This window comes from Galleria mellonella, unplaced genomic scaffold, assembly GCF_026898425.1.
Source record: "Galleria mellonella isolate WM207_F2 unplaced genomic scaffold, CSIRO_AGI_GalMel_v1 utg329, whole genome shotgun sequence".
NCBI classification, from domain to species: domain Eukaryota; kingdom Metazoa; phylum Arthropoda; class Insecta; order Lepidoptera; family Pyralidae; genus Galleria; species Galleria mellonella.
This window is the reverse complement of record NW_026442078.1, coordinates 274,880-290,551: the sequence shown is the minus strand read 5'-3', so window position 1 is coordinate 290,551 and position 15,672 is coordinate 274,880. Positions and strand designations below refer to the sequence as shown.

Sequence of the window (15,672 nt, the reverse complement as noted above, 5' to 3'; positions counted from 1 at the left end):
CTATTTACAAAATCGTAAATTCACCGTTAAAATAGATGATGTATACAGTGATCATGTACCAGTAACTGAAGGTACGGCACAAGGATCTGTATTAGGTCCGCTACATTTTTTGTCTTATGTTAATAATATGCATAATATCTTGAAACACAGTTCATGTTACCAATTTGCAGATGATACGTGTCTAGTATTGTCTGACAAAAATATTCAAAAAGCACGAGACCTTCTACAATCTGATGTCAATGTCCTTCTTGAATGGTGTCATGATGCCGGATTGGTATTAAATCCAATTAAAACACAACTTTTGATCATAAAATCACCCTATTTAAAATTTCGTCCTCTATATAAACCTATCATTGCTCACAACCACAAGTGTCTACATATAACTAATGAAAGGAACTTTTGCAGCTGCCCCGCTATAACGGTCAAGGACAGCCAAACATATCTTGGCTTAACTATAGATAGTAAGTTTAATTGGAGTAAACACATCGAAAAAATTTGTAACAAATTAAGACAATTTTTAGCTAATATAGTCATCCTTAGACACCGAATTCCCTTTAAAGTAAAACTGATGCTGTATAATTCATTGGTCGAATCTTATGTTCAATATGGGTTGTCAAGTTATGGCCGCACTTATAAAACATATTTAAATGATATTTTTAAACTTCAACGTAGAATTTTAAGAACTATTGTATCTCCCAAAATTAAGATGCAGTATTATGACGATGATACTGGTCTTTTTCGACATTGCAATATTTTACCTGTACATCTACAATTTAAATACACATTTCTTAAGGAAAACTTTTTTAACAATAAATATTGGAACGAAATTAATCATGCTGTATATACGAGGGCGGTCGCACGGAAGCAACTTTGTACCAATAGCGCTCGCGTAAATAACTGTTATGGTGAGCGTACGGCTGACTACCTGGTTCCTCGATTTATTAATGAACTACCCACCGATGTACGAGATAATATTACTATTAGCAACATCAAGTGTAAATTAAAACGATACTTCTTGCATGGTTTTAATACAATCTAAATAATTTTAATGTATTTAGTATTAATATAAACCTACGTGGTTTCTAAATGCTAATGGAACATAAATTCTGTAACTTGTATTTTTATTGATAATAAAATAAAAAAAAAAAAAAAAAAATTATTTCTAAAAATCGGCAATCAGTAAATTAATAAACCATATCCAATAAAATCTGTCGAGAAGAAATGATCAATGTCCTAAGGCGCTTAGACCTCTTAATTAGCGGACAAATTCTTTCTCTTATATGCACTTAAATCAGTTTGATGATATTATATGTTTATAGTATCGTAAATCTGCTTACATCGAAGATTTATTATTATAGGATGCCGGGGCCGCAAATTATGTTCGACAATTCCACCTTTGTCCGTCCAAAACATTTTTATGATTGCCTTTTTGAGTCTGGAGATGATGTACGTTTATTTGTTTAAATCGAATTTATGTTTTCCATTCCATCAATTTTCTGTCATTTCTTATGTCATACTCTTTATGTCATAACCTACTTTTTATTTTTTGTTTTATCAGTAATGTATTTTTTTTTATTATATTTCAATAACTTTTACTGGTAACAAGATCATAATACATCTGCAAGGTATTAGAAGAATTATACCTGTTAGTTTTTTCTGCAATTTTTTTATAACACAGGGGGCAAACGAGCAGGCGGCTCATCTGATGGTAAGTCACTACCGTCGCCCATGATCACCCACAACACCAGAGGCAGAACTTCACGTAACTTAGATATATTGATTCTGAGATAAATATGAGTTAATAAAGTAGACTACAGCAACCGCTTACCATTAGGTGGGCCGTATGCTTGTTTGCCACCTCAGTGACATAAAAAAAAGTAAAAAGATTTTTATTATAAGTCTTCCCTATCTAAATGTAATAAAATAAATATAATATATGTAATTTTCAATTAATAAAGATAATAAAAAAAAATGTTAAATGACCTTATAAGTCCAATCAATGAAACGAAGTTACACCAGTAAATTATGGCCGTATTCAATCCTCATTACTGCACGTAGGTAGCGCGGTAAGAATCTTGCGGTTTTGCGAAATTGTAATGTCATACCCACACAATTATGATTACGGTAATTTCGCTCTTTACGTAGGTCTATTCAATTATAATGTACATTAATTTTTCATATTTTGCAACAAATTGTGTGTATATATATTAAATATATAAAACGTATTGGAATATACCTAAAATACAAGAGAAAAATATGCAAGTAAAGTCCTATAGTTTAAATCATCCTAAATCCAATAATGGAAATAGGCGTGACCATAAAATTATACTTAATAATGTAAGAAGCATAGTTCAGTTGACTTTAAATTCAGTAAAAAAATATATGCACATGGTTCGACCGCCTTCAAAAAGAAAGAGGTTCCCGATTCGATTATATCTGTTTTATTGTTTGTTACCTCATAACTCTGTCAGTTGTAAAACGATTTAGATTTTTTTAACTAAAAGGATATTCCTAATATTTACAGATTGAATCCATAAAAATTTTTTGGTTCAGTAGTTTCGGTTTTGCCAGAATTGTAGTTTTTTTTTAAACACAATTTTTATTAAATAAAAATGATAAAGATATTTCATAATTTAAAAATGATACATCACGATTTCACTGGATTAGGATTTTTTTAATAGCATTCGAGCCCGATTTGAGATAAACGCAAATATAATTTTTGTGGCAGAGAATTCAGAACCATTTGATTCGTTGCGAATATCCAGGTAACATTTTATTCGAATAATATCGAAGAACATTGTATAACAAGTTACATATGAAAATGACAAGTCTCAGGAAATAACTATAATGTTACGTTATAAAATAATAAATTCTAACATTGAAACAAAGGATCTATCATAAAATGACGCCATACAATACAGGAAACGAATTCACAGTCGCATATGCGAATAGACCTGCATACAGTGTAACCTAATGTGGGCGTAACTCGTCTAGGGCCAACTTATTATCGTACATAAATCCATAATGATTGCACGTCGCACCACGGATAAGTGCTTGCTATAAGTGATCGGTGTAAATGAGGTAATGAGGTACGTCACTACGAATCAGGCCTTGTTCTGGGTTTAACGCGCTGGCAGTAATAAGAGTGCCCGAAGTGGGTACTATATTATCCATAATAATGTTATAAATATTTAATTATTTTTTTTTTATAAAATTTTTGTTATAAATTTGAAACCCTTAAATTTGCTGCCAGAGTCAGAGTTCCCAAATAAACAAACAGTTTATACATTTTTATTAAAGAAAAACAACATTGTCCAGCGTTTTGATCTTTCTTAATTCTTGATAGCAAAAACGTATCTAATCTACAGATAGTTTTATATGACGCTTACTAACTGCACAGAGAATTAATCACTTATAAAGAGAAATAATTAACATATTTACAACTGAACATGCTGTATTAGTATTGTAGACTTAAAATTTTCTTTTGCGATTATCTACCCTCATTTTTATGAGAAAAATGATCAATGTCAATAAAACACACTCTTAAAGGGTACTAATGATTTCGTTTTAACACTATATTTGTATATATGTTCATAGCTATTATTTTGTGCCAACATTGGGAGAATGGATCGAAGCACTTATTTATAATGATAATAACAGATGATAGCTAATGGCCTTCTCTTGTCTTCGCGTACCCCAAAGAAAAATCGGTGCAAGATATGAAGCCCCAAATAATCACAACTGTTTCTTGGTGTTCGAATCAAATTACACAAGCAAATGCTGATTTACGATACTGAGAATTAAATCCTTTGACGTGAAAGAATTCAGGAAATCATCGTGCTTTCTAGGGGGACCACGTGGAGGTTGTCCTGACAGAGTATATTGCTAGCAATGAGATTGAGAGTCCGCATTACTAACAATCCATTCTCTCCCCAATTTTATGTATTTTTAATATAAATATTAAACAGTACAAAGAAAATATTGATAGATCATATAAAATTGAGCACTCACTGCCACAGGTAGCGTGGCCGAGTGGTCTAAGGCGCTGGTTTTAGGCACCAGTCTTAACGGGCGTGGGTTCGAATCCCACCGCTGCCATAGCCTTTTTTATTTAATTTGTATTACTTTTTAATGCTTTGTGTGTTGATAGTACATATTATTAAATTGTATATTTTCTTTTTTCAGGTACTTATAAATCAAATAGAGAAGAATGCGGTAAAATGGAAATGTATTGTTTTATATATAAACTAGTTGACTAGAAATTCATCATATTCAGCTTTTAACTGCTAAACATAAACCTCCCCCTTGGGGAGGTTTTGCCAATAGTTACCACACTTAGTAGCCGGATTGGCAACCGCAGTTAGGCTTTGGAAATGTTTTAAGAGGGATGCTGCTGCCCATCTAGTTATTATTTGTAAATACCTTAATCGAATTATTTGCTACAAATTAAAAAAAAAAGTAGAAGATCTTAAGGACTATCAACGAACTCTTAGTTGCTCATATCAACGAACAGTATTTATATATACTACCCTCAATATTTAGCAAATAATATTAAAACAAAAAGTGTTACACGAACAGAGACCAAAGGGATGTAGATTTCTCGAATGGCGTGGACATGGATTTTGCAGCTTGCTTTTATCCAACAATTATGAAATACGCCCTAATAAATTATACGTTAAGGTCTATATTCGAAATGCAAATGTTTGGGCTTTCACGTAAAATATGGGCATAGAAATCTGTCATTGCACTGTCATTGGCATGCTGTGGGAGATAGGCAACTCGGCGGGATTTCAGGATTATTTTTTTGCCCTTTGTATTTTAATATGGGATATTTTTTTGTGTCTATGTTTTCGTTATGGCATAGTTTTGTCACCTTTTTTTTTTAATTAACTACTGGATTGATTTTATTTTGTGTTCACTGTTTATAATCTATTTTAAAAATTGTGTTTGTAATAAGGGTACTTACTAGTTAACTACCTCAATAACCCTTTTCGGTCTCTATTAATACAGTTTACAAACATCAACGTTACTTTAATTAAAGTTGTAACACTTAATGATGTATTAATAGTAATCATATAATCCTGCTAATATTAAAAACTAATATTTTTTCTATTATTTCTTACGTGTGAATTTCAGAAGTAGGAAAACTAAAAAAATATCACTTATAATTAATATATTTACTTAAGTAAATATATCACTTTGTGATGGTCCCCCCTTTGCCTATGTGTCACCCCTTATATAAAATAACTACCTTCTAAACTAACCTACACATGGAAAACCTACAAAGCCTAAGAAAAGCCTACGAAGGCTTAACCTAATGAAATCTATGAAAATCTAATGAAAACCTACCCTAAAGAATGGCCTAACACTCTCAATATAACCCCATACCTATATTGTCTTATACACCCCAAACAACCTATGAATCATATAAACCCTTACAATAAATACATAATATTGAACAGATCTTATAATAGAACACTTGATCATTTGGCCAAATAAATAAATGTGTGATCGTCTAGTAATGTAGGACCCGTTGTGTGTGTAATAACCAAAAGGTTCTTTAATTGGTATATGATAGGAGTTAAAAAATGAAGATGATTGATAAGTCTTTAAGGATTAAGAATAATTAATGAATTATACTCATAATTCATGTAACTAGGAAGTTATGTTAATTTAATAGTAAATTACAGAATAACTGTAATAATAAAAAAAATGGGGGAGCGGTCGGGCCCCTCACACGCCCGGACCAGTGGAAGACTTTCCAACTATCTATAACTCTTCCTCCTAAAAGGTAGGGAAGGGTATTACTATTTATTAATGCACTCTGATGGTAATAAGGGAATGAGTATTCTCAGTTCCAAACCAAACATAAGTACATTTACTTCAACATTACAGTGGCTCCACCAGCCCCACGATGCTTCCAGTATAAATTGGTGTTTGCCAGAGGCAAAAAGATCGGAACTGAAATCCCAGGATCACTCCGACACGAGAGCTTACTCATGGGCGATGACCCTTTCAGTCCTATATGGCGACATAGAGATCACCCACTAACAGTACGAAACTGTTTCCCAGCGTCACCCTGTTACGAGCTTACTCAATGGGGGTTTCCCTTCGGCTCCACAAGAGATCAGACCAAGAAGCGAGATCACCCAGACACCAGAACTTACTTTGTTGGGACATAACCCTTCGGCCCTATAATGTGACATTAGAGATCACCTGTGAAGACAGTCCGATAGAGATGAAGATTTGTGTGATAGGGGATACCTTCCACACCCTGGAATTGGCCAAGCCATATAATGTTGATAATTGCTATATCATAACATAGCATTGTCAATTTAATATTATTTACTTAATACCAAGAATACTCAAGGTTCAAGTTAAATCTGTTGATTAGGCCGGAGCCTAAGAACGAGTAGTCCAACCCATAGGTCGAGAGCTACTAAAAGTAATGAGTGCTATTGAATGAACTATAAGTCCAGTCAATTATATATAATATTATTGTTGATTAACCACATTGTGAATTAACCAATTATTTATTCAGAGAGATATATCTAAAGGAACTATAAGTCCTTTAAAAGACACTGATTAATCACAAGTTAACAACGTCTCGTGAAATAACCAGTTGGGTTTTCTATAAGTTTGAGGACACTAAGTCCAACAAGCTATTATTGTGTTGAGAGTAATAGAGATCTTTTGTAATATTTGTAGAGGTTTGATTAATCACATTGTGAAATAATCGGATTAAATAATTATGTAGCTTTATAGAGAGGACTAGAAGTCCTAATTGGTTGTTGTCATAAGTACTGATAAATTACACATTAAAGTGCCAGGTCAATTATTATATATAGGTATATAGGAAGGACAATAAGTCCTATTTGTGTATGTTGTAGTAGTAGAGGCAATATATTGCATAATTATAATGTGAAAGATATAGATTAAATATATATTTGTATAGAAAGGACAGTAAGTCCCATACAATTATTGTAGCTGTACTATAGTTATACTATATCTACTTCCTTTTAGTGTCTTAGTAAACCTATTTACTAAGAGGATTTCTCAGATAAACAAATGTTTTAGTGTTTAAATCATCATGATTAAATCCCTAAGAAATTAGGTCTTTAAATAATTATCATATCATTTAAGTAAAATTTCTCATATAAATAATTCCAATATTTCCCCTACAGTTATTATAAAATAACAGAAAATTATATAAATTTTCTATAGACTTAGATATAGAATCATAACGTGTATAATCTCCTTTTGTTTGACATCTGTCATATTAATGACGTATTGAATGACGTATTGATGTATTGAATTGAATTTTGATTATCTATCACAACTGTCAACGTAACAAATACTAGCAAGTTTGTTTATTTGTATTTGTTTAATATAATTAAATATAAAATCATCATATATCAACCGTAATATATAACTAAATTATCAGTGATATAAATAATCAAGGTTTACACCAGAAATAATTAATAGTATCCAGTAATGCTACAGTTTTATATTCATATCAGTAGCCAAGCTTACTTTCAAATTCAAGAATGAACAGAAGATTAGAAGTTTAACATTCTTATTGCAATTGTACTTGCAATAATATATACATACAGTACTAATTATCAAGAACATTCCTCAAATACATGTGTGGTGAAGATTTTCCCAATATGCTATCTATTTGATTCCTAACCTCTAATGTAAATTTATTAAAGAAGTGAATAATCAGTGTTAGTGTTTGCTTTATTAATATTTAAAGTAATTGTCCTAACTTGATATCAATAGGATAATATCTCCTTGGATACAGTCCGACATAAACATATAACTCAATAATTAAATTTATAAAATACTAATATTATATTTTACTACTTGTATATCTCCATACTATTCCCATAAAATATTCCAAACATGTATATTAAATATAAATCCAGTAAATATTCACTAATATTAACCCTGTCTGAACTTGTCTAGTCTATATAACATGAACAAACAACACACATACAAACCTTATCGCCGGGACAACTTCCTTTCTAAATATAAGTAAAATACATAGCTTCACAAGTATCATACAGTACCAATTTTATACTGAACCTCATACCTAGTTAAGAGTAACTATAGTCAGAGAATCTTTTAGTACTTTTATTACCATTAGGAAATAAATCCACACCTATAATATCAGCATAATTAAATATTATTAGTAATCAGTAATACACACAGAATTGTTATTATCAGCTTGTTTACTACAACAAAATCAATATTAAAGTTTATAATAAATCAAGACAAAATATCTATTTAAACAATACAGGCTTGTTTACCATAAACATCCCACCGTTACATGAATTTATCTACTAACACATTAATGTATTAAAAGTAATACATTCACATAAAATCACCTGCAACAGCTAAGCTGTTTCTCTGTACATCTGGTGTAAAACAAATTCCCACATGTAATCATGGGTAATTAAAAGTATACAAAAGAATCATTAGTACAGTTGACCGAGCAATGGTATGAAAACACTTTACCATGAGACGTTAAGCATGAGCAGGTGTTCCAAATCAACACTGTAATAGTGTAATAAATACAACTATTCCATCATCATCATCGTCTCAACCATCACCAATCCACGACTGAACACAGGCAATTCCCCATAGACTGCCAATAGGAACGGCCCCAAACTCCTGCACCCACCGAGTCCCCATAATACACATAAAACAGTCACTCCAACCAATGGAGGCAGCCCTCACCACACTTGCATATACAGAGTCGCCACTCAATAACCCCTCTGTCTCATCAATGGTTGTTTCCCCAGCAATGAGACCAGACCACAGCCACCTCAGTCTATTTATCCTCAATAAATAAATAATTTATAGTAACTAGATATGAATTTAGTTAGTATTATAATAGTTTTATAGTTGATTCAATAAGTATTTGCCAAAACTGGACAATTAGAATATTGAGTCAAATCGATGAATTTCTATCAAACAGCCATATAATTGAATTTTGTATATGAGTAGAATAACGTAAGTATGTATTATTATTACGTAAATTATATTGATGTAGATCTTTGTTCAAATGTGATTGCATTTAACTATATACGCATTACCTAAAGGTATATGGACTCGATTAAATACGTATTTTAATAGTTGTTGGGAAAAATATTAAGTATAAACTTTGCCTGTGATCACAGTCAAAAATCTAACTACGTAGTAATAAATGGAACAAGCTCACCGGATTCTCCAGTCTTCCATTGACTCTTTTCACACACTTAATCGATAGTGATACACTAAGATCTTAAACCCCTTCATAGATCCAGTCACTCCTAGCTCTCTATCCCAGTTATCTTTTTTTTTTCATTGCGCAGTTCCTAAAAACACGACTCCTGCGCCATTTTCTTCTTTTTTTTTTTTTTTTTTTTTTTTTTTTTTTTTTTTTTTTTTTATTGCGCAATTCCTAAAAAGCGACTCCCGCGCGCCCGCCGATCTGCCGTCCCTTTCTTTTTTTTTTTTTTTTTCTTTCTCTTCATCTAGTAACGTCATAGATTATCTCACCGAAGGGTAGATATTTCAATAATCAGATTTAGCCCATTATTCGAACTGAACTTTTCTTCAAATTCAATTTAATTATATGTTAATGTATTTTGGTATTTTCTATTAAATTGATTATCGAATTTATAAAACTTTAAAGACTCTCATAAACCTTATTAAACTGTGATGTATGCATCCTTTTTACACCTGATGATAAAAGGTAAACTATAATTTGGTTATATATAAGATATAATATATTTTTGTTTAATTTATTTAATTTTCTTGGGACATCCACTACACTTTGAAAACACATCAAAGGAGTTTCCCTTCTGTGTCAATATTTCATATATGGTAACGTCTTCTCTGTATACTATTGTGAACCTTGACTTTAAAGTTTGTTTATATTAAATAGCTCAGCTTTCGCAGCGGTCACCCAGAGGAACCCCTGTTTCTTTTCTATGTACTTATGGTATTAAACCTATTGTACTATAGTCGAACCGTCACATCCGGCCCCCTAATTATCAAGGAGTTTACCGGATTGATAATTACAACAAGATAAGTTTATTGTTACAATTTTTTTTCCAACCCTAAAAATGTACTTCACATATGTGTATATAATTTAACTTTACAGAGCTTAAGATCATCATTTAAATTTTTCATTGATTCATCGATACTAGCCTAACACTCTGACATTCTTAAGACTCAAAACAATAAAAGTATTAAAAAGATCTTTAAACCCGAAGTTATGTGTTGTTGAATGTTATGTGTATGAATAGCCTTAAAATTTCTACTCAATATATTAATAATTAAGCATAATATTTATTTATGAATAGATTTGTAAATAATTATTTATAATTAATTTGCATACGCTGTAATGATAGAGTGAATCCATTAAATTTTATAATTAAAATTTTTATACTCGTTTATTTATATGTAATAAATTCAATGCATGTAATTACAATGTCATAAACAGCATAAATGAATACAATCCTAAATGTGTGTAAAGGAGTCTATAAAACCTAAATGTATGAAAAGCCTAAGTATGTGAGGAGTCTAAATGTATAAAACCTAAATATGTGAAGAGCTTCAAGTAAAGAACCTAATAGATACGTTATTTGTATCAGTAAATTTAGATAAAGTATCTATTTAAAAGATACGAGTTAAAACATCTAAATGGAAGTTCATAATTAAAAGCTTAAATGTATGAGTATAACATATCAACAAGCGAAAGAGCCTAAGTAAAAAACCTAAAGCGAAATGAAGTGAAATAATTTAAGCATTAAAATGTAATAAATGCAAAAAGGAATCCTAAAATAATTGTCTAAGTGTAAATAAATGATTAGATAAAATCCCAAGTTAATTAAATATTAAAATGAAGATGTTGAAATAAATTTAAACAATACGAATAAAACTTTATGAAGCGTCTAAGTAACCACAAATACATATTTCATCTAAGAAATAACCTAGTGTTCATTGAATAAAAAAAAATAGTAGTCCCTAACAAAATTCAAATAAATTTAATTTTTATTTATTAATTTTAATCATAGAAGTAAAGCTAATATAAATAATAATTTATCACCACCGGCCCCCCTGTCTGACAAATTTTGCACGGCCCCCCAATTTTAAGACTCCTATAAATATGTTGCATAAAATAATACAAACGGCCCCATAGTTTAAAACTCTTATCTGTCTGACAAATTTTGCACGGCCCCCCAATTTTAAGACTCCTATAAATATGTTGCATAAAATAATACAAACGGCCCCCATAGTTTAAAACTCTTATTATAAGAAATTCGTATAGAAAAAAAAACCAAATTATGTAATTTGTTGTACAATTGGTAACGATAGGAACAATAGGTAATCAATAGGTAACGATTGAATGAATTTGATAAATTAAATCCTAATAACATAAAATAACAGTAAAATAGGCTATTTACCTATAGACATAGAGATCATGAAATTAGGTCCAAATCCTAGATCTATATTAAATATAAGAATAAATGAATGGACTCCCGTATACCTAACCTACATATATAATTAAAATAATTCAGAGTAAAAGAATTATTAATATGGGCTTATTTACCATAAGGTAAGCACTATAAAGCTCTGATTTTATAATAATTATGACAGTATAATTATTTAGTCATAATCTTCAAAGTTGGAGTTGAATTATATTATTAACAGATATTACTGTTTAACTTTATAACTCCTTCATATTTTAATGACCAATCCCTAAAGTCACATGCTCCAATTGTGACCAAGTGTTCTTATTGATCTGATATGTAAATAGCCATGAACCAATTATATCCTGGTCACGGCACCAATTGTGATGGTCCCCCCTTTGCCTATGTGTCACCCCTTATATAAAATAACTACCTTCTAAACTAACCTACACATGGAAAACCTACAAAGCCTAAGAAAAGCCTACGAAGGCTTAACCTAATGAAATCTATGAAAATCTAATGAAAACCTACCCTAAAGAATGGCCTAACACTCTCAATATAACCCCATACCTATATTGTCTTATACACCCCAAACAACCTATGAATCATATAAACCCTTACAATAAATACATAATATTGAACAGATCTTATAATAGAACACTTGATCATTTGGCCAAATAAATAAATGTGTGATCGTCTAGTAATGTAGGACCCGTTGTGTGTGTAATAACCAAAAGGTTCTTTAATTGGTATATGATAGGAGTTAAAAAATGAAGATGATTGATAAGTCTTTAAGGATTAAGAATAATTAATGAATTATACTCATAATTCATGTAACTAGGAAGTTATGTTAATTTAATAGTAAATTACAGAATAACTGTAATAATAAAAAAAATGGGGGAGCGGTCGGGCCCCTCACACGCCCGGACCAGTGGAAGACTTTCCAACTATCTATAACTCTTCCTCCTAAAAGGTAGGGAAGGGTATTACTATTTATTAATGCACTCTGATGGTAATAAGGGAATGAGTATTCTCAGTTCCAAACCAAACATAAGTACATTTACTTCAACATTACAGTGGCTCCACCAGCCCCACGATGCTTCCAGTATAAATTGGTGTTTGCCAGAGGCAAAAAGATCGGAACTGAAATCCCAGGATCACTCCGACACGAGAGCTTACTCATGGGCGATGACCCTTTCAGTCCTATATGGCGACATAGAGATCACCCACTAACAGTACGAAACTGTTTCCCAGCGTCACCCTGTTACGAGCTTACTCAATGGGGGTTTCCCTTCGGCTCCACAAGAGATCAGACCAAGAAGCGAGATCACCCAGACACCAGAACTTACTTTGTTGGGACATAACCCTTCGGCCCTATAATGTGACATTAGAGATCACCTGTGAAGACAGTCCGATAGAGATGAAGATTTGTGTGATAGGGGATACCTTCCACACCCTGGAATTGGCCAAGCCATATAATGTTGATAATTGCTATATCATAACATAGCATTGTCAATTTAATATTATTTACTTAATACCAAGAATACTCAAGGTTCAAGTTAAATCTGTTGATTAGGCCGGAGCCTAAGAACGAGTAGTCCAACCCATAGGTCGAGAGCTACTAAAAGTAATGAGTGCTATTGAATGAACTATAAGTCCAGTCAATTATATATAATATTATTGTTGATTAACCACATTGTGAATTAACCAATTATTTATTCAGAGAGATATATCTAAAGGAACTATAAGTCCTTTAAAAGACACTGATTAATCACAAGTTAACAACGTCTCGTGAAATAACCAGTTGGGTTTTCTATAAGTTTGAGGACACTAAGTCCAACAAGCTATTATTGTGTTGAGAGTAATAGAGATCTTTTGTAATATTTGTAGAGGTTTGATTAATCACATTGTGAAATAATCGGATTAAATAATTATGTAGCTTTATAGAGAGGACTAGAAGTCCTAATTGGTTGTTGTCATAAGTACTGATAAATTACACATTAAAGTGCCAGGTCAATTATTATATATAGGTATATAGGAAGGACAATAAGTCCTATTTGTGTATGTTGTAGTAGTAGAGGCAATATATTGCATAATTATAATGTGAAAGATATAGATTAAATATATATTTGTATAGAAAGGACAGTAAGTCCCATACAATTATTGTAGCTGTACTATAGTTATACTATATCTACTTCCTTTTAGTGTCTTAGTAAACCTATTTACTAAGAGGATTTCTCAGATAAACAAATGTTTTAGTGTTTAAATCATCATGATTAAATCCCTAAGAAATTAGGTCTTTAAATAATTATCATATCATTTAAGTAAAATTTCTCATATAAATAATTCCAATATTTCCCCTACAGTTATTATAAAATAACAGAAAATTATATAAATTTTCTATAGACTTAGATATAGAATCATAACGTGTATAATCTCCTTTTGTTTGACATCTGTCATATTAATGACGTATTGAATGACGTATTGATGTATTGAATTGAATTTTGATTATCTATCACAACTGTCAACGTAACAAATACTAGCAAGTTTGTTTATTTGTATTTGTTTAATATAATTAAATATAAAATCATCATATATCAACCGTAATATATAACTAAATTATCAGTGATATAAATAATCAAGGTTTACACCAGAAATAATTAATAGTATCCAGTAATGCTACAGTTTTATATTCATATCAGTAGCCAAGCTTACTTTCAAATTCAAGAATGAACAGAAGATTAGAAGTTTAACATTCTTATTGCAATTGTACTTGCAATAATATATACATACAGTACTAATTATCAAGAACATTCCTCAAATACATGTGTGGTGAAGATTTTCCCAATATGCTATCTATTTGATTCCTAACCTCTAATGTAAATTTATTAAAGAAGTGAATAATCAGTGTTAGTGTTTGCTTTATTAATATTTAAAGTAATTGTCCTAACTTGATATCAATAGGATAATATCTCCTTGGATACAGTCCGACATAAACATATAACTCAATAATTAAATTTATAAAATACTAATATTATATTTTACTACTTGTATATCTCCATACTATTCCCATAAAATATTCCAAACATGTATATTAAATATAAATCCAGTAAATATTCACTAATATTAACCCTGTCTGAACTTGTCTAGTCTATATAACATGAACAAACAACACACATACAAACCTTATCGCCGGGACAACTTCCTTTCTAAATATAAGTAAAATACATAGCTTCACAAGTATCATACAGTACCAATTTTATACTGAACCTCATACCTAGTTAAGAGTAACTATAGTCAGAGAATCTTTTAGTACTTTTATTACCATTAGGAAATAAATCCACACCTATAATATCAGCATAATTAAATATTATTAGTAATCAGTAATACACACAGAATTGTTATTATCAGCTTGTTTACTACAACAAAATCAATATTAAAGTTTATAATAAATCAAGACAAAATATCTATTTAAACAATACAGGCTTGTTTACCATAAACATCCCACCGTTACATGAATTTATCTACTAACACATTAATGTATTAAAAGTAATACATTCACATAAAATCACCTGCAACAGCTAAGCTGTTTCTCTGTACATCTGGTGTAAAACAAATTCCCACATGTAATCATGGGTAATTAAAAGTATACAAAAGAATCATTAGTACAGTTGACCGAGCAATGGTATGAAAACACTTTACCATGAGACGTTAAGCATGAGCAGGTGTTCCAAATCAACACTGTAATAGTGTAATAAATACAACTATTCCATCATCATCATCGTCTCAACCATCACCAATCCACGACTGAACACAGGCAATTCCCCATAGACTGCCAATAGGAACGGCCCCAAACTCCTGCACCCACCGAGTCCCCATAATACACATAAAACAGTCACTCCAACCAATGGAGGCAGCCCTCACCACACTTGCATATACAGAGTCGCCACTCAATAACCCCTCTGTCTCATCAATGGTTGTTTCCCCAGCAATGAGACCAGACCACAGCCACCTCAGTCTATTTATCCTCAATAAATAAATAATTTATAGTAACTAGATATGAATTTAGTTAGTATTATAATAGTTTTATAGTTGATTCAATAAGTATTTGCCAAAACTGGACAATTAGAATATTGAGTCAAATCGATGAATTTCTATCAAACAGCCATATAATTGAATTTTGTATATGAGTAGAATAACGTAAGTA

At 31.2% G+C, this 15,672-nt stretch overlaps 1 protein-coding gene and 1 non-coding gene across 3 annotated transcripts in view; both read left to right on the top strand.

Moving 5' to 3' along the window:
• Positions 1-15,672, top strand: part of LOC113511818 (caskin-2) — a 350,084-nt gene that overhangs the window by 149,559 nt on the left and 184,853 nt on the right. The gene's annotated exons all lie outside the window — the stretch shown is intronic.
• Positions 4,019-4,098, top strand: Trnal-uag (transfer RNA leucine (anticodon UAG)). The gene has a single exon. It is a non-coding gene; the product is annotated as a tRNA-Leu (tRNA).